Source organism: Hemiscyllium ocellatum, chromosome 3, assembly GCF_020745735.1.
Source record: "Hemiscyllium ocellatum isolate sHemOce1 chromosome 3, sHemOce1.pat.X.cur, whole genome shotgun sequence".
Lineage (NCBI taxonomy): Eukaryota > Metazoa > Chordata > Chondrichthyes > Orectolobiformes > Hemiscylliidae > Hemiscyllium > Hemiscyllium ocellatum.
The window spans coordinates 78,572,905-78,596,955 of NC_083403.1; the positions used below are offsets into that span (position 1 = coordinate 78,572,905).

The 24,051-nt window shown below is 39.3% G+C and overlaps 1 protein-coding gene across 14 annotated transcripts in view; it reads right to left on the bottom strand.

Annotated features, from left to right (window-relative positions):
- Positions 1-24,051, bottom strand: part of epb41l2 (erythrocyte membrane protein band 4.1 like 2) — a 211,670-nt gene that overhangs the window by 164,866 nt on the left and 22,753 nt on the right. The window contains exon 2 of one of the 14 annotated variants that reach the window (XM_060851157.1): positions 17,898-17,991. The exons of the other annotated variants lie outside the window; for them this stretch is intronic. The gene's annotated coding sequence lies outside the window, so the exon portion shown is untranslated. The remainder of the gene's footprint in view (positions 1-17,897; positions 17,992-24,051) is intronic. 14 annotated transcript variants of the gene reach the window in all.

The window sequence follows — 24,051 nt, forward strand, 5'->3', positions numbered from 1 at the left end:
GTTTCCATATGAACATGATTTCACTGCTATGCTGAAATTATGCTCCATTGCCCGGATTTCTGAGTAGCCTGTGGTACTCACAGTAAGTGTCAAAATTAATCATGGCCTGCTGTATTCTGTATAAATTAGCCCTGTATTAACTGTAATAGAGCAAGCAGTTTAAGAGCAGGAATAGAAAGATAAAGAAAGAAAACAACCAAGGAAGTTAACCCACCCATTTCTGGCCACACTGTTGCGAAAGAACTAGTACCTGTAAATACCTGTGAATGCGACTGAATTATCCATTCACATAGCTCATCTTTCAGTTGTCACTGGCCACTGCGTTATTTTAGCAACACAACACAAATACAAGACCAACACAAAATAAGCATTACAAATTTATAAATCAAGTCCTTACGTGTTGTTAACAAAACAAAATCACTCCACCACATTCGGCTCAGGCTTGGCTTCCAAGTGTTGCTGAAGGGCTCATGGAAACAAAGTAAACATCTGGTGATCAAAGAAGATGACTTCATGAAACTCAAAGAACAGGTGCACCACCTCAGCACTGGACAGTAGTCAGGGCTAGTTGCCTAACGGACAGGAGAGGGAATGCTGTCCTTCAGAGGACCACAGCAGTTTCTCAGGGTAGAACCTCAGCAATCCTTGTAATATTACATATTACACAATAAAATGAGGAATACTGTGATACCCTGCAAGGTCTCTTGCCCATTATATCCCTTAACCACTGTGGCATGCAAGAATTCAATCTATGCTTAAAAGAAAATGCAACTTGAGCTTCCAGAATATCACTGCGTCTTTTAGTGGAAGCTGCTCAAGCTTCAGCGAAAGAAATTACAGTGGCACATAAATGTTCCATGGTGGATGAAATCATAAAAGGGCTTACAAAATTAACCAGCACTTTTACACTTCAAAGGAGGGCCCCAAACTATAAACCCTTGTAATACACTTTTCTGACAGGCTACCAATGCTCAAGACCATGGAAGAGTCTGGCCAAAATGTGGTTCAAGGATTTATAGCTTGGGGCCCTCCTTTGAAGTGTAAAAGAGATATATGGATCCATCTAAATTGTTCACAAAGACTAGACAGTTGAACATTATGACCTTTGCAGTGGAGGTTATCAGTAATATTGACATTAGTAGGTGAGCAGCAGACTTTGCAATCCTTAGTTTTGCAGTTTGGTTGAGATTCTGCCGCTCTGATGCTTTTTGATTATGATTGAAATGAAATATGGGTGAGAGAGCCCTATGTTGTCCTGTATCCTTTTTAACTGATTTGCAGACTGAGTTAGAAACACAGTCTTATTTGCAACACAAAGGTAACTGGGAAAAGTTCTTTGACTATGACCTCAATAATATGGTAATGCTCTAACACAGGCTGATCCATGAGTGTATTCAATTCCACTAGTTCACTCCAGTGGAACTGAAATTGTCTTTTTAATCCATGTCCTTGAATATTTCTGGATGGTAAAACAGACATGTCTGCAAGATGGTGGATTTCCATCAAGAACGAAGTGATAGTCAGCCCTGTCGTTTTCTCTTCTTGTCAAGTCTCACCCTATTTGAAGTTGCCCTGACGATTCACATGTATGACATTCCATTGGCTTCACAGAGTATTTTACCAAACAGTCACAAAATTTAAACCTGTAGTTTTTCTGTTGTAGCTCTCCTTTTAAAAGGAAGATATTTTGGAATTAAAAGTAAAACATATCCACAAATACTCTCGGTTCTAATCCGTCATAACACTGCAATGTTGTCCAAAACATTGTCTTATGTGTCTGCCACTGAATTTCTATTGACCTATTCACCAATTCACTTTCATATCTTCATAACTGATTAAGTCAATCTCAAAACACAATACCAGGTCGACCATAGCCAGTTCTCTGGTTGGTTACACAATACGATATTCTAAGAAACAATTCTCAAAATATTTTAAGAATTTGTCATAGAAACTACTTTTGTCTATTTGACTTTTCTAGTCTATGTAGATTAAAATCCCCCACAATTATCACTGTATCTTTCCGCCAAGTAATGTTCCCTTTAAAATGTACAGTTGCAAGGGTCTGCACATGTTGACCGGCATGCCAATGGAAGAACTTCCAATTTCAGACGTTGCTGCTGCACATGGACCTCGGAGGTCTACACAGAAGAAATAGTCAGAGTATTGCTTGTAAGCTCCTGTTTTATCCTCTGTTATGCTCAATGCTATTATGTGACTGCTATTAGGGGACAGCATATTATTCTACAAACTGTTTCTTACTTTTATCATTTCTCACCTTGATCCAAACTGCCTCTACGCAATGTGTTGAACTTGGGTCGTTTGCCTCTAAAACGTTGCTATCATCCATTTATGAATAGAGCTACCCTTACATCTTTTCCCAGGCTCCTATCCTTCCTAAATATTCTTGCTTCTTAATACTCTTAAAGGCTCTCTGTAAACACTTTGTTTTTATTTCCATTGATGAAGATCTTGAGCAGGTGTGGGCCAATGGGCTGAGAGGTGGCAGATGGAGTTTCATTCAGATAAATGCGAGGTGCTGCATTTTGGGAAAGCCATTCACTGCAGGGCTTTTGCACTAAACGGTAAGGTCCTTGGGAGTGTCGTTGAACAAAGAGACCTTGGAGTGCAGATTCCTAGCACCTTGAAAGTGGAGTTGCAGGTTGGTAGGATAGTGAAGAACTGGTCAGAGTACTGAGTACAGGAGTTGGGAGATCATGTTGCAGCTATACAGGACATTGGTTAGGCCACTGTTGGAATATTGCGTGCAATTCTGATCTCCTTCCTATCGGAAGGCTATTGTGAAACTTGAAAGGGTTCAGAAAAGATTTACAAGAATGTTGCCAGGGTTGGAGGATTTGAGCTATAGGGAGAGGCATAGTTAGGATAAATAGGCAAAGTCTTTTCACTAGGATCGTCCAGAACTAGAGGGCAGAGGTTTAGGGTGAGAAGGGAAAGATATATAAGAGACCTAAGGGGCAACCTTTTTCAGACAGTGGGTGGTACGTGTATGGAATGAGGTGCCAGAGGACGTGGAGGAGGCTGGTACAGTTGCAACATTTAAAGGTATCTGGATGGATGTATGAATAGGAAGGGTTTGGAGGGATATGGGCCAGGTGCTGTCGAGTGGGACTAGATTGCATTGGGATATCTGGTCAGCATGGACGGGTTGGACCGAAGGGTCTGCTTCCGTGCTATACATCTGACTGTGACTTGCTTTGCTTGCTCTTACCAAGGCACTTATTCAACTCCACCCCTTGCCTCCTCATAATCCTTCCCACAAAAGGAATTGGTTTCTGACACTCCCCTTACCCTCCACCCCTTTCTCTAATGTGCATCTGAAGTATCTTGGGACATGTTCCTCATATGAAACGACAGAGATGCAAGTTGCTCAGAAAGCTACAAAAATAACAAAACCAAACTGCTGACAGAGGTAAAAACTGAAAGAACTGCAGATGCTGGAAATCAAAATCAAAAACAAAATCAAATTTCTGGAAAAGCTCAGCAGGTCTGTTATACAGGAAGAAAGTGCGGACTGCAGATGCTGGATATCAGAGTTGAGAGCGTGGTGCTGGAAAATCACAGCAGGTCAGGCAGCATCGAACAGGAGGATCAACATTTTGGGCAACAGCCCTTCATCAAGTCTGTTCTACAGGCAGATATTGATGGTTTTTGCCTCATAAAAACCAAAAGAAAATACATCCAAGATCACACAACAATGGCAAGTATACAGTATACAAATACATTTCTCCAAACATGATATCCATCCAATTTTGTCTGAGAAATTAGTACAATAAAATCAGGTGTCCTAATGGAATTTTTATCTGTATTAAATGTTTGTGGACAGAATGTGCTATTAACATAAAACATCACGAGGTACCATTTTGCGAATGACTAAAGTTTGCATTGTGCAGCTTGTACATTGCAGTGCTCAAACTTCAATTTTGCATCTCAATACTTGCTAGGTTTTTTCCTTTCGTAGAAAGTGTTTTGCTGTGTTTAATTCAAATCTTTTGATAATTTAAATGTTTAAGCAAATTACTTCAAGTAACCAAATAACACATACCAATTACACAATAAGAGTAGCTGTCACAAGATTTCTTTTGTTACAGATATATAACTCACTAAGCAGGAGTTATTTTACATTTGTGAATGCATTGCTCCTTAAAATCTAGACCTCTAAAGGCATACTTGCTGACAATTAACTGCACAACTGACCAGAGTCAGAGGAATGGAGAACTAGCAATAGAGTAGACTGTTGAGACTATGGAAAGCTTTACTCGCAAATGTGAGAATGTTAAACTTTGAAGCTCTGGGGATCAGAAGCCAATGTAGACCAGGAAGGATGGATGATACACAAGCAACACCTGGTGCAATCTGGGATATAAACTAAATTTTGCATGCATTAAAATTTGCTCAGCATGGAGAAAATGCAATAGCCAAGGAAGCATTGATGGAACAGAATCAGGATGGGAGTGATAGATTAGTTCTCAGAATACTGCCTTTTTCAAACACTGTTGGCTAAATAAAATGAATTTCACATTAGTGTATGATTAACTATTAAAATAAGGAAACAATCATTTTTTTTGTTCCACAGTGTGCTGAACTAAATGTAATAAAAAGAACTAAAAAGAATTTTTGGAGTGAGGGACAAACATATATTGGAAATAATTCAATATAGGATCACATTGTAATGTATCAATCCCTTTAAAAAGTGACATCTATTCCCCAGAGAAAGGTCAGTGTTGTCTTTATGTGTTGAAGCACATATCAATATCTCATGATTTTGCACGTAGACAGTCAAGACAGACAACTTTTATGGAGAAAGCAATACCACGCCCCTCTCAGCTAGTTACAGGGCTGCTGTTATGAATTTCAATCAGACTTTGAAGAATAGTGCAGTGAGGTTGGCAAGACAGTCACTCAAAGCACCAAACCAAAGTTTGAAATGCCACCATTTTTCTCTTAAATTAGTTAATCATTATCTTGTGATTATTCTTGTACCATATCCACTCAAACAACAAAGAAAAGCCTCCACTGGTAAAATAATTCATGTTTCTTCTCCAGCAAGTAGAGCACTAATTTCTTGTAGAGATATATCATAAGTGGAAGAAGTTTGAACAGAGGGGTAGCCCACAAGTACTACAGAATTATTAAATAGCACTAATCTAATCCTTCCTATAATGTATTGTCACAAACATGTTAAGTAAACCATACTGTATAACAAAAACATTATGCATCTTCTACAACTGATAGATGTACCAAAATGTGCTATTTTCTAACTGCCCAAAACGAAGACTATTGAGAACATTTGTAGCTCAGGCTGATGGTAAGTGTGTAAGTTAGCTCACTGAGCTCTCACTAGTTTCTATACATACAAAGACTATTTAATTATTGAAGATGTTGATGCAACAAAATACCCTCCTTGTCAGGACATTATAGACTATCATATTGTTAAGTTCTGGTCAACAAATAAAAAAGGCATTTTCTACAAGGAAATGAAATTTCCATTGTATCTCAGCTGGATCCACATACTTTCAGATTCTTCTGCATATTAAATACACAGATACAAACATTCAAATTTGGGACATAAGTAGGCCATATGACTCTTCAACCCATTCAATAAGATCATGGCTGATCTATGTAAGGTCCACATTCACTTTTTTTCAGAACAATAAGACCATAGGACAATGTATCCTCATTCTGGGCTGAAGGCAGGTCACTGGACCCAAAACATTAACTTTGATTTCTCTCCACAAATGCTGCCATACCTGCTAAGACTGTTCAGCAATTTGTTTTTATTTCAAACCTCCAGTATTTGCAGTTCTTCCGAGTTTTTTGTTGCATCCCTGCTGTTAGGGCCATGGATGTCTCAGAGCAGCTACAGCAGAGAGTGAACAGCCAGTAGTGGTAGTGAGGAGGAGGGGGGTGAGGAGGAGGGGGGGGGGGGGGTGAGGACCGAAACAGGCCAACATTGATGAGAAACATGACAAGCAATTTAAAAAACATAACAGCAAAATGCAAAAAAACAGTAGAGGGTAATCAAGGACGAAGAGCAAATAGAGCCACAGTACAATGAAAAGTCAGGATGATCATAAACACCAAAAATGCAAGCCTAAAGGCTTTGAGTCTTAATAAGTGAAGCATTCAGAAAAAAGGTAGATGAACTAACAGCGAGTTAAAGGTAAATGGATATGATCACTGGGTAATTACAGAGACATAGAATTGGGAACTTGCATACAAAGATATTTGAACTTTCAGAAAGACAAGGAAGGAAGGAAAATATCTCTCTAAGAAGGAAAAAGATATTAAGAGAGAGATAAACCAACCATGACTAATCAAGCAAGTTAAGGAGAATATTAAATTGAAAGAAAAAGCATACAAAAGAACCAAAAGTCAAAGATAGCCCCGAAGACTGGGATAAATTCAGAATCCAGCAAAGTAGGATTAAAAAGACAAGACAGAAAATGAACTATAAGGGCAAACTAGCAAGGCATATAAAAACTGACAATAGCAGTTTCTCTAAATATATAAAAAGGAAGAGAGAAGCCAAAGAGAACATAAACCCCTTAAGACAATTAATCTGGGAAGATAATTATGGGAAACAAGGAAACAGCACAGGATTGTTTGCATCAAATCTTGCATTAGTCTTTATGGTGGATGATACCTTGAATCTTCCATTAATACTAAAAAATATGGGGAAAAATTAAGTACCATTACTGGAGTGGTAATATTGTACAAACTAATGGAGCTAAACGCAATTAAGCCCCCTGGCTTGATGTATTTCATGTAAAAAGCAGAAGCCAAAGAAGCTAGAGGTAGCGGTTGTAATTTTCCAAAAATCCTTGGTGAAGTATTGGAGGATTTTAAAACTGCCAGTGCGACACCCCTATTCAAAAAGGCAGGAGAGGCAAAAAGCGGGAAACTATGGCTGATTAGCCAATATCTATTGTTGGAAAAACACTGAAATCCATTACTAAGGAAGTAATAGCAGCACATGTGGAAAATGGTAATCTAATCAAGCAAAGGGAAATCATGCCTGACTATAAGAATCTTTTGACAACTCTCAACTAGAAGGGATAGAGGGGAACTAGTTCATGTGTTGGGTTTAGATTTCCAGAAAGGTTTTGACAAGACAGCTCACAGAAGATGAAGTCATAAGATAAGAGCTTATGATGATGGAGATAGATAGAGAATTGGTTGATAGGCAGGAAACAGTGAGTGGGGATAATAAAATATGACAAAAGATAGGTTAAAAAAAACACAAGCTGCGATGGGAATAAGAGAGATATGTACAGATTCAGTAAGTGGGCATAAAGTTGGCAAATGGTTAATGTGGGAAACTAGAAATTGTCCATTTTGGAAGGGAGAACTGTATGGACCAGACCCTTCAAATATATCAAGGGAATAGCCTAGACTCTAACTTTTATCTTATTTCAAGATAAGTGGAAGGTGCTGTGTTCCAGATGTAATTTGATTTGTTACAGTATTCCGTTTTAAGCAAAAGGCACTTTATGCTTTTTTTTTAGATTAGATTAGACTTACAGTGTGGAAACAGGCCCTTCGGCCCAACAAGTCCACACCGACCCGCCGAAGCGCAACCCACCCATACCCCTACATTTACTCCTTACCTAACACTACGGGCAATTTAGCATGGCCAATTCACCTGACTCACACATCTTTGGACTGTGGGAGGAAACCGGAGCACCCGGAGGAAACCCACGCAGACACGGGGAGAACGTGCAAACTCCACACAGTCAGTCGCCTGAGTCGGGAATTGAACCCGGGTCTCAGGCACTGTGAGGCAGCAGTGCTAACCACTGTGCCAGCTTATATCTACATAAAACATAAACAAAACAAAAACAATTGGTATAACTTTAATTCTATTGGAACACTTAAAATAATAGTGTATTTAACTAATAAACAGCAACTCTTCCAAAAGTAACCCATAAACACACCCTTGACAAAGCAAATGCAGTAAAATAGATTGTCTCAAATGTGATGTTTCTCCAGTACATGAGAAAAGAACACCAAGAGAAAACTCTGGTAGAAAGAGGGGTATGGCAGTTTTCACAACCAACTTCAAAGCCCCAACAACTGAAAAGTTATTTAAGCCCTGGTTCTGAGGGAATCCAACTCCACCCATTCACACTGCTTCTAATATAGAGTCATAGAGATGTACAGCATGGAAACAGACCCTTCAGTCCAACCTGCCCTTGCCGACCAGATATCCTAACTCAATCTCGTCCCACCTGCCAGCACCTGGCCCATATCCCTCCAAATCCTTCCTATTCACATACCCATCCAAATGCCTTTTAAATGTTGCAATTGTACCAGCCTCCACCACTTCCTCTGGCAGCTCATTCCATGCACATACCACTGCTGCTTGAAAAGGTTGTCCCTTAGGTCTCTTTTATATCTTTCCCATCACACCCTAAACCTCTGCCCTCCAGTTCTGGACTCCCTGATCCCAGGGAAATGACTTTGTCTATTTATCCTATCTATGCCCTTCATGATTTTGTAAACCTCTATAAGGTCACCCCTCAGCCTCCGACGCTCCAGGGAAAACAGCCCCAGCCTGTTCAGTCTCTCCCTATAGCTCAGATTGTCCAACCCTGGCAACATCCTTGTAAATCTTTTCTAAACCATTTCAAGTTTCACAACATCTTTCTGACAGGAAGACCAGCGTTGCAAGCAATATTCCAATAGTGGACTAACCAAAGTCCTGTAGGGCCGCAACATGACCTCCCAACTCCTGTACTCAATACTCTGACCAATAAAGGAAAACATACCAAACGCCTTCTTCACTATCCTATCAACCTGCAACTCCACTTTCAAGGAACTATGAACTTGCACTTCTAACTTTAAAGAAAAACCCAGGGCCACTCAAGCTGTTCACTGTACTTTACAGCTTGGAACCTGTCTGAAAATCTCTCTTGAAAAAAAGACAAAATATTTCTCTTAAAGCCATGGTATTGTCACAAAAGAAAGAGCATTATTTAAGTGGAGAAAAACTGTAAAAAACTGCAACAGAAAAGGGAATTTGGGATTAGTTGTTCACAAAACAAGCACACAGGGTACAGCAGGTAATCAAGAATGAGAATGGAATGTTGGTCCTTATTTCAATAGGGCTGGAATACAAGAGTAGGGAAATCTTACGGCATTGCTAGTGATAGTAGACCTGAAGTACTAGCACCCTTACTTAAGGTGTGGGATCGTGTTCAAATAATGACCAAAATCAGTGAGTGGCAAAAATAGTCTCTTTATTCAGCAATCACAGTTCAAGGTCAAGGCAGCAATAGAAACCCAAAATACACAGTTCTTACATGTCACTACTATAGTGTTACATTTTTCATCTACAGTGGCACAGTGGTTAGCACTGCTGCCTCACAGCGCCTGAGACCCGGGTTCAATTCCCGACTCAGGCGACTGACTGTGTGGAGTTTGCATGTTCTCCCCGTGTCTGCGTGGGTTTCCTCCGGGTGCTCCGGTTTCCTCCCACAGTCCAAAAGATGTGCGGGTCAGGTGAATTGGCCATGCTAAATTGCGCGTAGTGTTAGGTAAGGGGTGTATGTAGGGGTATGGGTGGGTTGCGCTTCGGCGGGTCGGTGTGGACTTGTTGGGCCGAAGGGCCTGTTTCCACACTGTAAGTAATCTAATCTAATCTACACAAAGTATGAAGGGCTTCTGTCCTGGGAGATAGGAGATGGGTTAAGAATGTGTTAACTGCTGGCTGCTATTTCTGCTGGGACGTCTGTCCGGTCTGCTTGTATAATTAGAGGTGTTAGTTCTTTTGTCTTTCAAATTAGTAAATGTTAGTATAAAAATACTTGACCTTTTTCTCTAAAAAAGTTGGAAATCTTAATAAAAGAATAAAGGATATTAAACTGACTACTGCAGCTGTGTGGTGAGATTTATTTACTGTTTGCCAGCAGGAGTTTCATTCATACAATTTCATACAAGTGCTGTCTTGTCAGTTCATTTCTAAAGGTACATACTACAAAACTACAGTTTTATGAATGGCTGGATGGATGGATGGATGAAAATCTATCATAGTAAATAAGAGGTTAGTAAGGAGTTATGAATCAATGAACAGGAACCTAGTATTAATGAATATTGTGAGCTGGTGAGTTAATAAAGATAGCTTATACTACAATACCTCAAAGAGAAATACATTTCATTGGAAGCAGTTCAAAGAAAGTTCACTCGGATGGTCCCCAGTATGGAGAGATTGTCTTATGAGCAAAGGTTAAACAGATTGGGACTGTACTCATTGAAATTTAGAAGAATGAGAGGTGATCTTACTGAAGTATGCAACATTCTTTAGGGGTTTCCCCTTATGAGAGAATCTAGGATCAAACTGTATAATCTCAGAATAAAGAAGTGCCAATTTACGACTGAGAAAAAATTTCTTCTCTCAGAGGGCTGAGTGTCTTTGCCACAGTGAGCTGTGGGGACAGAGTTATTGTGGATACTGTACTAAAGCTGAGATAGATTCTTGACCAGTAAGTGGGACAAGGGTTATGGGATAAACACAGGAAAGGGAATGTGAGGAATGCTGGATTAGCCATGACTCTCAAAAAGTGGAGCAGGTTTGAAGGGCAGAGTCTAGATTAGAGTGGTGCTGGAAAAGCACAGCACCACTAATCTAGACAATATTTCCAGCATCTGTAGTCATTGTTTTTACCTTGAAGAGCTGAATAGCCTACTCCTGTTCCTAATTCTTATGGCCCACTGACTCATTAGCCAGCTCTTTGAAGACCTCTCCATGCTTCAGGCTCTCTGCCTTTATTCCTGATGAAGGGCTTTTGCCTGAAACATAGATTTTGCTGCTCCTTGGATGCTGCCTGAGCTGCTGTGCTCTTCCAGCACCACTAATCCAAAATCTGGTTTCCAGCATCTGCAGTCATTGTTTTTACCAAGCTCTTTTAAGACCCCCTAGGATGAAGTATACAAGGATCCAGAGTCTCATTAACCCACGATTTCATCTGTTTGTTCAGTACCACTTCACTTTTTATTATAATTTTACCAAGTTTCCCTCTCCCTTCCACCTACTGATTTACAGGTATAACTGGTGTGATTTTGAAGCCTTTATAACAAAGACAGAAGCAAATTCATCATTTATTACATCTGCCATATCATTATCTACTACTAGCTCTTCATTCTAATCCTCTAGAAGACCAATATTCAATTCACTGACTCTTTCTCATTTTAGATAACCATTGAAACTCGTGTGGTCTGTTTTTTTCATTGCTAGATGGATTCCCCTCGGACTACAATTAGTCCTGATTAACTTATAAAAAATTCTTTGCCATTGGTTAGAATACAAACAATTATCTGGCCTGCCACTCATTTTTGCTCATTTATACACTTTTGAGAAAATTTGTAGCTCAGGTTGAGGTTATGGATGTAGGTTTGCTCACTGAGCTGCAAAGTTCATTTCTAGACATTTCATCACCACGAAGCACTGTTGATAATTCCTGCTTTCTATTTATGGTAGGCCACAAACCCATCAACAAACTAAAACAGCAGTTAATGAACTTGAAAGACCCTATACAGACAACAAACAAAACCGATGTTATTTACAAACTACCTTGCAAGGACTGTAACAAACAATACATTGGACAAACAAGTGGAAAACTAGCCACTAGGATACATGAACATCAACTAGCCACAAAACAACTAGTATCCTTACATACAGATAAGAAAGGACACCACTTCAACTGGGACAACACATCCATCCTAGATCAAGCCAGAGACACGCACAAGAACTCCTAGAAGCATGGCATTCCAACTGGAACTCTATCAACCAACACAGAGTTAGAGTCCATCCACCACCTCCTGAGATAAAGAACAGGAAATGACACCACCAACCCAAAGAAACCCAAACATAAAGTAGGAATTATCAACAATGCTTCACCCAGAGGCCCATTGAAGATGTTACCTAGTAGGGTGACAAAGTGTCTGGAAATGAACCTTCCAGCTCAGCGAGCAAGCCTACATCAACTTATATACTCTGTCCTTAAGTTTGATGCTTGCCTCAAGTTGTTAGTTAATCATAGAAGCTAAGCCCTCACCCTGGAATTAAATTCTCATGGCCACACAGAAACCTTTATTTAAAATATTAGCCTTAGAGGTATTCCTCTCTCTCTTTCAAACTAGATGTAAAATTCAACACATCAATATTGTGACTACACAGAGGTGCCATTACTGGAGATCATGATTGAATGCTGTTAGATTACACAAGGCCAAGTGTGGTATGTTTCACTCTCTGGTCCGTTTCAATGGCATTGCCATCTCTAAACTGCCCATTATCAATATCCTGCAGCAAAACTCAGCTTCCAACTCCCCAAAGACTGTCCAGTATGTATTAGGAATATGTCAAGAGTGTCGCGAATATTATCCATTTTGCTGAATGAGCTCAGCTCCAACAACACAAGAAGCTTAACACCAGCCATAACAAGGCCATTCACTTGATTGGCACTGCATGTTCCAACATTCACTCACTCTACCATCAACACTTAGAGTCATACAGCCATAGTGATATGCAGCATAGAAACAGACCATTCGAATCAACTCATCCACACCAACTAGATATCCTAAACAAATCTAGCCCTTTTGCCAGCATTTGGCCTCTATCCCTCCAAACCCTTCCTATTCATGTATCCATCCAGATGTCTCTTAAATTTTATAATTGTACCAGCCTCCAGCACTTCCTCCGGTAGCTCATTCCATACATACACCGGGCTCTGCGTGAAAACATTGCCCCTTAAGTCCCTTCTAAATCTTCTCCTTCTCACCTTAAATCTATGTCCTCTAGTTTTGGATTCCCCCTCCCCAGAGAAAAGACCTTGTCTATTTATCCTATCCATGCCCCACATGATTTTATAAACTTCAAGAAACACACCCCTCAGCCTCCGATGCTCCAGGGAAAACAGACCCAGCCTACTCAGTCTCTCCCAATAGCTCAATCCACCAACCTTTGCAACATTCTTGTCAATCTTTTCTGAACCTTTTCAGGTTTCACAACATCCTTCTTATAGCAGGGAGACCAAAATTGCATATAGTATTCCAATAATGGCTAATGCATCTCTACTTTCAAGTAGCTATGACCCCACACTCCAAGGTCTCCTTGCTCAGCATCACTCCCTAGTACCTTACCATTAAGTGTACAAGTCCTGCCCTGATTTGCCTTTCCAAAATGTAGCACCTTACATTTATCTAAATTAAACTCAATCTGCCACTCCCTAGGCCATTGGCCTATCTGATCGAGATCCCGTTGTACTAAGGTAACCTCCTTCACTGTACACTACATCTCCAACGTTGGTGCCATCTGCAAATTTACTAACTACACCTTCTACGTTCATATCCAAATCATTTACATAAATGCAGCGAACCCAGTGATCTTTGTGGCACACCACTGGTCACAGACCTGCAGTCTGAAAAACAACCCTCTACTCACCACCCTCAGTTATGTATCCAAATAGCTGATTCTACATCTGTTCCATGAGATCTAACCTTGCTAACCAGTCTACCATGAGAAACTTTGTCGAACGCCTTACTGAAGTCCATATAGATCACGTCCACTGCTCTGCCCTCATCTCGCTTTTAGCTGTGTCCAGTGCCCAATCTACCTTAGGTGACCCAGCAATTATGATTACTTGATGGAAATGATGTGCAGGGATATGTAGAAAAGGCTGGAGATTGTTATTTGTAACTAGAACTGGCACAGGCGACCTCCTTCTGCACTGTAACAATTCCATTAAATAATTCTTTGAAAGGGAAATGTGTCTCAAAACTTTGTACAAGAGGTGAAGGTAGCTGCGTCACACTCCTACTACACAGTAAATACACAAGTGGCTTTCCCCACTAATAGGATGATGTCAAATAGCCAAAAAGACCTCTGCTTGCCACACAATTGAGATAGTATAAGTTTCAATACCAGCATGATACTGGGTAGAGGTAATATTTTTCAATAACTGGTAAACCATATCAAACAACCCATTCAGTTCACTATTCACAGCAGATGGCATACTACTCATATTCAATCAGGCAATCCTTGCAAGCCTCAGAAAGGTGTATCCAACATGAGATGTGATTCTATTGGAATCAGTTATTAAATAATCTGGACTGTGCTATGAGTTACATCAGAACCCAGTTTAAGATCACCAATCAGGCTTGCAGAGTCATGCAATTGTGCATGCTAGAAGTCAAAACTAGTAACATTAATAGATAAAACAAATTTGTATATACGTTGCACCTTTTTGATATTAAAAAAAGGATCATGAACACTGTCAATCTCTGCTGCACACCTATATTATTAATCTCAATCAAAATCTACCTGCCTAATCGAAGAAATAAAATTGACAGTTAACTGCTCCTGTTGCATCGCCACATCAGCACTGGCCCAACTGAACTCATGCAGTATAGATTAGTGCCCTTTTATTTGAAGTCTGTTTCTTTTGTCATAGCTCTGATGAGTGCCAAACAAAAAGCTGAGACAGCTCGACTTGTTGTACCAATGGTTAAATTGTGTCCGACCAATCAACGTTTGGTGATTATTTGAAAAGCTCCAATTGAAATATAGTAGCAGGAAAAGAAATTTCAAAACTGCCAAAGGAAAAGGAAAACAAGGTAAGATAATCCTGCTGCAAACAAAAGTTCAAATATCAGGAAGCAAATGAAGGAAAAATATAATATGATGGCATGTGAAACTGGGTAGAAAATGTTATCGATTGCCAACAGCATAAACAGTGGTGTAGAATCATGTACATAGTTCTCCAACTTTACACAACAGGAAAACGCTGAAGGAACCACCACCAAATGGTTATTGGGTTGCCAAGATAATTTTGTTAACTGGTCATACTTCTTTAGCATGGTTTAATAATAGCTGTGTGGTACTTAAATTGATTACACAGCTTTAAAGATATTTGGAGTTTTTGTTGATATACACAATGTGTTTCATTCTTTATTTGATCTGCTGGGGCAACATCAATTGATAACTGATGATTAATCTACAGCACCTTAGATAGTGCCAGTCACACAGAGGGTGAGGTTGGAATTTAGAACTTTCTTCTTTCAATGTGGTGACATTCATTACATAGAGTGCTGATGTAAGGATTAGGTTAATTACTGGTTTCTTCTCAATCCTCTCAGATCATATAGGCTAATTATATGACACATATGGATTTTGTAAAGCCTGTATTCATTTTTATTGTCTATTGTGAAGTAATGATGCTTATACTGGATGGAGTAGGTAGTATTAAATGACAAAAAATAGATTTCCCAGAGGTGCAATAATCATTGTATGCACGCTGTTTCTGTTAAAAGGAGTAGGTTTGTTCTATAGTTTCCTACCTATGAGCAATCACAGAAAGCCAAGGAATCGTGCTTCCTTAGTGATGGGAAAGAAGCAGAGACTTTAATAGAACTTATTTTTCCTTACTTTTTTTGTCTATTTTCCCTTAAGCCACTCTTTCTGCCTCTACTTCTCCTTCGTAGTGTGAATTTGAGTCAAATGAGCTATTTCCTTCTGTCACTTGCTTTATTTCTTTCACTATGTACACACTTAATTGGCTAAGACAGGAAATTGGACTAGTCATTCAAAAGATCACATGCCCAATATCACCACACCAGCTATGTGCATTTTCAACAACTTGCTATATAAAAAACATATAAAACAAAGGTCGGGGGAAATTTCTAATTCTCTATACTAATATTGCAGGTCCAGCAATTCCTGGTCAATAAGTCAGAAGAAACCAGGAAGGGACAAGCAAGTTTCATTATGGCCATTGCACAATATCAAATTAAAATGGACTAAGTGAGCCAATGATTTATTAAGAACACCAGAACAGTTTGATTGATTTGGGTCAAAGCTCACTCGAGTATACAAAAATTCTTTATAGTAAATGACAGGAACCAAAATGTTGGTTAAATGAATATTTTATATTTGGTGCACCACAAAATTTGATGTATTATACCATATGGTAATACATAATGTATACATTTAAAGCAACAACAGTGTAACTTTATCCAGCAAATATACAAAGAAAACATTTCAGTAACTACTGTAACTCATGAAAATGTAGAATTCCTGAGACCACAATTTTAGTCAAAAATATAAGAATTCAACTTGTCCAAAGCAATAATTGAGTAGTTAAAACTAATTTTAATTCCCCCATAATGTTGCTACCAAGTACAGCAGCTGACCGGAGTTGAAGGATTGGAGTATTCTTACCAACCGCACACTTAAACTTAATGCAAAAGGAATCAAAAAGTATTTTTATTATTGATTTTTTTAATCATCCATGGAAACAGACACCATTCTGATAATTTTCTGTGACATATTTTGCAACTTCATTTTCAAGCTAACATTAGGCTTTCCACTTCTTAGACATTTGCCTAAACTGTAGAGACATTTTTAAAACTAAATCTCTGATGTTAGATTGGATTAGATTACTTAGTGTGGAAACAGGCCCTTCGGCCCAACAAGTTCATACCGACCCGCCGAAGCAACCCACCCAGACCCATTCCTATTCCCCTACATTTACCCCTTCACCTAACACTACAGGCAATTTAGCATGGCCAATTCACCTAACCTGCACATTTTTGGACTGTGGGAGGAAACCAGAGCACCCAGAGGAAACCCACACAGACACGGGGAGAATGTGCAAACTCCACACAGAGAGGCAGAAATTGAACCCAGGTCTCTGGCGCCGTGAGGCAGCAGTGCTAACTGCTATGCCACCGTGCCACCCACAGATGTCTTGGGTTTTCTCAGTACTACACAATGATCTCATCCACTTCAAGACCAAACCGGGCTGTACATAAGCTGTTCCTTCCTTTTATCATATTGTCATACAAGAAAGGTGGAATCAGTGGGGTTTTTTATATACATTCATGGAATGAGGGCATCGCTGGTCAGGCCAGCATTTATTGTTTAACCCTAATTGCCCAGAGGGCAGTTAAGAGTCAACCATAACACTGGTAAGGATCAAGTAAGGATGGCAGATTTTCTTCCCTAAAGGGCATTAGTGAATCAGATGGGCTTTTCTGATAATTGACAATGGTTCGCCGTCATCATTAAGCTCTCACTTACAGATTCTTTGAGTTCAAATTCCATCTGCCATGGCTGTTAATTGGGAAACAGCCCAGTGATAATAACACTAGGTCATTACCTCCCCCTTACAATGGACAACAAACTTGGACACTATGGGGGTGATGGAAGCAGAAACAAGGGGTTGATTAGTTCCCTTTGAATGAGTAGGCATGTATCAGGGCCAGTTTGACTTCAGCAGCACGAGTGACAAATATGAAGTACATGGACTTTTTGGTCCAAAAGGAATCGATATGTATCCAAGATCAACTTTTACTCAAGTATATTTGGTGTTTATCACACCATCCGCATTTCTCATCTGAAATTAATTTATGATACAGTTTTATAATTTATACCCAAATGTCTTCTCCAATCTTCAGCATGATATGGACAAGGGAGGGATGATAGTATCCCTTTATCCAGCTCCTGACTTACTAGGGATTGATGCTTTATAAAAGAAATTGCTTTTTAAGTCAGTATGGAGACCTCCCAAAAACAGTTTTTTTTCAAATAAATATTTATTTCATGACATCTAAATGTCTTTGCAACAGCACCCACACACACTGATTGACAGACACACATACACAAGAAATGGTTGCAAAAGAGGTAGCTTATTCTTGACTTCTAAGAAAGCAAAAAAATGCACTTTTATACCTCATTCCAATGAGATAAAACACTGATAATTTCCTTTGTATTGCCGTGGTTCACCGCTTACAGAAACAGGTTTCAGGCTCCATTCATTTGAACTGATGTAGTAAAAATGTGGTCTTGTTCTTTAAATCGGTAGTTTTAACCCCAGTCCTACCTGCTTATGGGACTGAGGCAAAGTCCTTTGTTTGCTATTCTGGATCTGAACCTTGATGTCTTCTTGTGTGACAGACTGAAATTGCTCTCAAGAACTATATTAAAAGGAAAATATATTTATCAGAAGTTGGTTCATATCAGCTGGCCGTATTATATGTTTTCCACTGTCTACCCAAATGGTCCCCAATGAATTGGCTGCGGGGACACATTGGTTTATGAGCTTCATCTGTTTGTGCATCTCTGTAGTTGATGGCATTCTTCACACATCCATTCCATGCAATTACATTTTGCGACAAGGAGTGTGCAAACCCATTGAGAATCAACTACTTAGAGGTTAGAGGTTTTATTCCAAATGCCAAAATGCAGGGCTGGTGATGTTAACTGTCTGGGACAAGCTTCCAGATACATCTGACATTACAATGTACAGCTCATGCACAAGCAGACCAACACTTAGTTTACATTGGTAAGACTGGGAATCTAGGAGCAATAACAAAGCTTCTTGTCTTGGGTTGACAGGATGTCTGGGAAGGATACAGGGCAAGTGAGAATGAGAGGGATGCTGCAAGTGAAATAACACTTAATTTTGTCATAGAGGGTAATTTGTTTTGAGAGAGAGAGAGAGAGAGAGAGAGAGAGAGAGAGAGAGAGAGAGAGAGAGAGAGAAAGAGAGAAAGAGAGAAAGAAAGAAAGAAAGTGAAAGAAGAAGAGTGAATAAAAACAATATAAAAAAGGTGTATGACTGCAACCCATATGTGATTAAGTGAAGGAGGCAATGGTAGATGGTGGAATTTGAAATCAATAAAAATCTGGAAATAAGGATCTAATGATGACATGAAACCATTGTTGATTGTTGGAAAAACTCATCTGATTCACTAATGTCCTTCACAGAAGGAAACTATCATCCTCATCATGTCTGACCTACATGTGACTCCAAGCCTACAGCAAAATGATTGACTCTTAACTGCCCTCTAGGCAATTAGGAATGGGCAATAAATGCTGACTTAGCCAGTGATGCCTGCATTATGTAAATTATTTATTTTTTTAACAAAGCAATGACTGTGCTAAAAGCAACTCATGCCCTAACAGACTGGGTATAAGGTGGGTAGAGAAGATGGAAGGTTGGAATTAGCTGTAAAGTTATTGAATCCGATATCGATCACCCCCAAGGTTGCCCAGTCCCCAAACAGAAAGTGGAACTTTGTTCTTCGAGCTTCACTGAGGCCCACTGGAATACTACAGCAGGTCTGTGACAAAAACGGTGGTGTTCTGTTTACATGGTAGGCAACTGAGAGCTCAGGGTCACTTTTGCGGATAGAACTAAGTGGTCTGCAAAGCAGTCACCTAGTCTGCATTTCATCTTCCCAGCGTACAGCAGACCACATTGTGAACAGCGAATAAAACAGACTAGATTGAATAAAGTGCACTCAAAATACTTCAACTGGAAGGTATGTCGGAGGCCTTAGACAGTGAGGAAGCAAATGGGTGGGTGTTACAGCAATAGCAATTTCGTGGGATGGTGCTGTGGGGTTGTGAGGAGAAATTAGGAATGGAAGAAGAGTGGACCAGAGTGTTCCAGAGGAGATCCCAGAGGAATGCTGACAAGGAAGGGGAGGGGGAGTGTGTCTGGTTGCGGCATCCCTTTGAAGTTGACAGAAATGGTAGTTTACAATCCTTTGGATGCAGAGGTTGGTGGGGTGGTAAGTGAGGACCCTATTATTGGTGTATAAGGGGTAAGAGCAGAAGTACAAGAGATAGGTCAAACATATCTAAGGGCCATGTCGATCCCAGTAGTGGGGAACCCTGGGTTGAAGAAACAGGTGGACATTTGTAAGGGCCCTCTGCAGAATGTGCCATTGTCAGAACAATGCGACAGAAAATGTAGAAACTGGGAGATGGAGTGCTTACAGGAAGCAGGGTGTGAGGATATATAGTCAAGTAACTGTGAAAGTTGGTGGAGTTGCAAAATATACGGGCAATCTATCCCCAGAAATAGAAACAGGTATGTTAAGGAAGGAATGGGAGAAATCATAGATGGTCCAGGTGATGATGGTAGGATGGAAATTGGAAGCAAAATTGATCATTCTTGATCAGAACTGGGGTGAAAAGCAGTACTGATGATGCCATCAATGTACCGGAGTGTTCTGGGGGGAGACCAGAGTAGGAGTGGAACAGGGAATGTTCAATGTACCCCACAAAGAAACAGGCATAACTGGGACCACATCTTTGATCTGAAGCAAAGAAGAATTGAGAGGAGTCGAAGCTCATCCATTTTCACCTACTCTTTGCTCTTCAAATCATTTATTCAGCTTTTCCTCTCTGTTGGTCTGCTACTCCCCAACCCACCTCCCATAATCTTCTTGTTATCGATCCTTTTCATCTCTCTCTCTTGGCTCCATCTTCATCTACCCACTCACCTTCCCCCAACCCAAATTCAGCATGAACATTTTCCAAGCTGTTAATAGTTCTTAGGAAAAGTCACTGGACCAGAAACATCAACTCTGCTTGCCTGCAGCAGGTGCTCTCAGATTGGTTGAGTTTCTCTAGCATCTACAGGTTTTGTTTTATTTTGCTTCAGAAAGACACTGGTTTGTTTCTGCCCTTTGTAGCACCTAGGAGGTAACATTAATAGAATAGTCTACTTTTGGACAATGACAAATAAATCCATAGGAAAGGTTTGTTATATTTTGACATTCTCTTAATTAAATGTCCAAAAAAATTGTGCTTGCATTTTAATGTCCTTTCCAGACAATCTTCTATAGTTCCACCTAATTTGACAGAAGAGGTTACCTGACCTCTCAAATATGTGGTTTAAAGATTATTTTCCATTCTGTTTTAAAAAGAGTGTCCATTTTCCAAAACTTCATAAATACAGCTGAGTGGGTGTGACAAATAACACAAATACCAAAATGGCCAGTTTATATTTTCAATGGGACAGTCAAGAATATTAGTCACAGAAATAGAATTTGTGTGGGAAGTTGTTGAATATGGTGTATATTGTACTCAAAAATGCAACTTTTTCGTGGAAGAAACAATAAACATGATACTAAATAACCTCATGCCACGCTCTACATACTATTCAACACAGCTGTTTAATATTGAAATATGGCATGCTCTCCTGCATTGCCTTTAAAACCACAGCAAGAACAGAGACACAAACAGCCTTGCAATCATAAAAATATGGTAACATTGGTGAATAAATTATCAATTTATTTCTTATTACTGTTCATGAGATGTGGGCAGCGCTGCCTAGGCCAGACATTATTGCCCATTCAAGGTGTACTTAAAAGTCAACTACATTGCTGTGGGTCTGCAGGTACATGTAGGCCAAAACAAGTTTTAAGCAAATAAGGTAGTTCTTTTTAAAAAAAAGATCAATCAACAGTCAGGTTAAATTTGCCAATGCTCAACACTGGCTAGTTTTTCCATATCATTATTGAATTCAAGTTCCACCAAAGCAGATGGTGAATTTCAAACCCATATTCCAGAACAATAATCTAAGACACTGGACTACTAGTCCAGACATAATCACTCACCATTGCCTCAAATAAAGGGAATAAAATGTTGATTACTAAAATGGCAACTTAGTGTTGAGTGTGACATTACTAGAGTAAAACAACAACCCAGTTTAATGACAGATATGAATAGGAAGAATTTGGAGGGATATGGGCTGGGTGCTGGCAGATGGGACTAGATTGGGTTGGGATATCTGGTCGGCATAGACGGGTTGGATCGAAGGGTCTGTTTCCATACTGTACATCTCTATGACTCTAAATGAAATGGATAGAATGAATCACTAAAATAAGCCAGACTACACAGACATCAATTTGATAACTGAGTCAAGTTATTGGTAAATAGAATGACATTATATCACACTAGTGAAACTATGGAGACTTCCTCTTTGCAGCTGTTTAAGACGACAGTACATTTCATCTACTTTCAGTGTGATCAAATATTAAACATAGTTTGATAAATCAATGAAAAAAGATTAATCATTCTGTAACCCCAAACTTCGAACATGCCTCCATATACATTGCAATAGAATATAAACACAGGTGAACTACATTTCCACTCGTAATTCATTGCATGCACGTCGGTTACAAAACTGCAGAAAAATAAAATGGACTTTGGAAGGAATTATCACCTCTTAAAGAGATTTACAACACTTTCACGAGTTCTAAATCACTTTTTAATGTATTGTGCTCTATTACACTGTCACATTAAGTTCTTGAGTTTCAACTTTACAACTTTCCTGTTCGAACATTTTTAACAAGAGATAGCTCAAGTTGTTAACTAGGATCCACTGATAGACGAAAAATTCCAAACAAAATTACTCTACTTTTAAGACTCAGTTTAAGTAGTAACTTAACAACTTTGAAATACAGCCAATAATGAGAGTCATTGCTTCTGAATGGAAAACTAGCTATTAGACACTCAACTCTGAATTTGGCATGCTTCCTGCTTGTTCAAGATGCAACTAGCTTTAGTGGTTACAAAGCATACTTTACACTAGTTTCCTTTGCAGGTGAACTTGCATTGTTTAGTTCATAGATCTATAGCCACCCTCCAAATCTTATATTGCCTACATTTTTTTAAAAGTTTATATTCAGTATACCAAATGTACAGATGTAGCTACAAACAGCTGCATATATATCTCAAAGCATAATTACTGCTAATTAAGTGACTGCACCTCAAAAGCACTTACATACAAAGCACAACAGACAATATGCACACAGCAACATGATAATAGTCAATCTGTCTTGGTGACATTTGTTGAGGAATAAACATTGACAGGACACCAGAAATATCTCATCCAAAACCAACATCTTTGACAGTGAAGCATTTGCTCACTGCACATCTAATCCTTATGCTGAAGCTCTGGAGTAGGATTTGAATTTAGAACATTGTAATTCAGAGCCAAGAGTGTCATCAACTAAGTCACACAGTTGACATTCTACGAGAGACAAGGGACCCTCAAGCCTGTTTTGAGCATATTTGCTCAATTGCCAGATTTTTGCCATGTTTACGGCACGGTACACAACACAGAAGAAATGAGGACTGCAGATGTTGGAGATCAGAGTCAAGAGTGTGGTGCTGGAAAGGCCCAGTAGGTCAGGCAGCATCCAAGGAGCAGGAGAATTGACATTTTGGGCAAGAGTCCATCAGGAATCCAGATGAAGTTGTCTTGCCCGAAACGTCGATTTCCTGCTCCTCAGATGCTGCCCAACCTGTTGACCTTTTCTAGCACCCCGCTTTCGATACAGTCCACAACACATCTCGTTCACAACTTACACAAGTTACATTTGATCAAATGTGAGGCACTTATTCAGCTTTCATTTCACAATCAGTAAACTACATAACCATTAATAGTCAAAAAGACTACAATTTATTGCTAAAAAATAAACCTGAAATATGAAAATAGCAAAATGCTGCCAATTCTGGCAATCTGAAATAAAAATCAATTGCTGAAGATTCTAAGAAAGTCTGGCATATTGGTGAAGAGCTTAACAATAAGAGTGCAAATCCAACTCTGCATTGGAACCTGAAATATACCCACAATATTTCTGGGCATGACAGATGTGTAAAACATATATAAAACATGAAGTCAAACTGCAGGAAACTGCTAATCAAATTGAAAAGCTTAAAACATTTAACCATAATCCTAATATTAATGAAACGAATACTAAAATCAACAGGGGCACTTCCAACAGCAAACGTCACAAAAGCAACAATAAACTTTTGTCCAGGTTGTTATGTCATTTCAACTGAAACCATATTTACATAACTGCATCACCCCTTCAATGTAATAAACTGTCCGATTGCATTTTTGCTTTCTTAAAAAATGAAACAAAGCATGATTATGAGCCACATTAAGAAATATTAAATCAGAGTGTCAGAGTCACAGAAACAGACCCTCCAGTCCAAGTAGTACCAACCATGTTCTAAACTACACTAGTCCCACCTGTCTGCATTTGGCCCATCTCCCCCCAAATCATTTGTATTCTTGTACTTATCCAAATGTCTTTTAGGTGTTCTAACTGTACTTCCATTCACCACTTTTTCTAGCAATTCATTCCACATGAAAATCACAAAAACAAATTGCCCCCATGTCCTTTTTAAAAGCTTTTCCACTCACCTCAAAAACATGTCCTCTCATT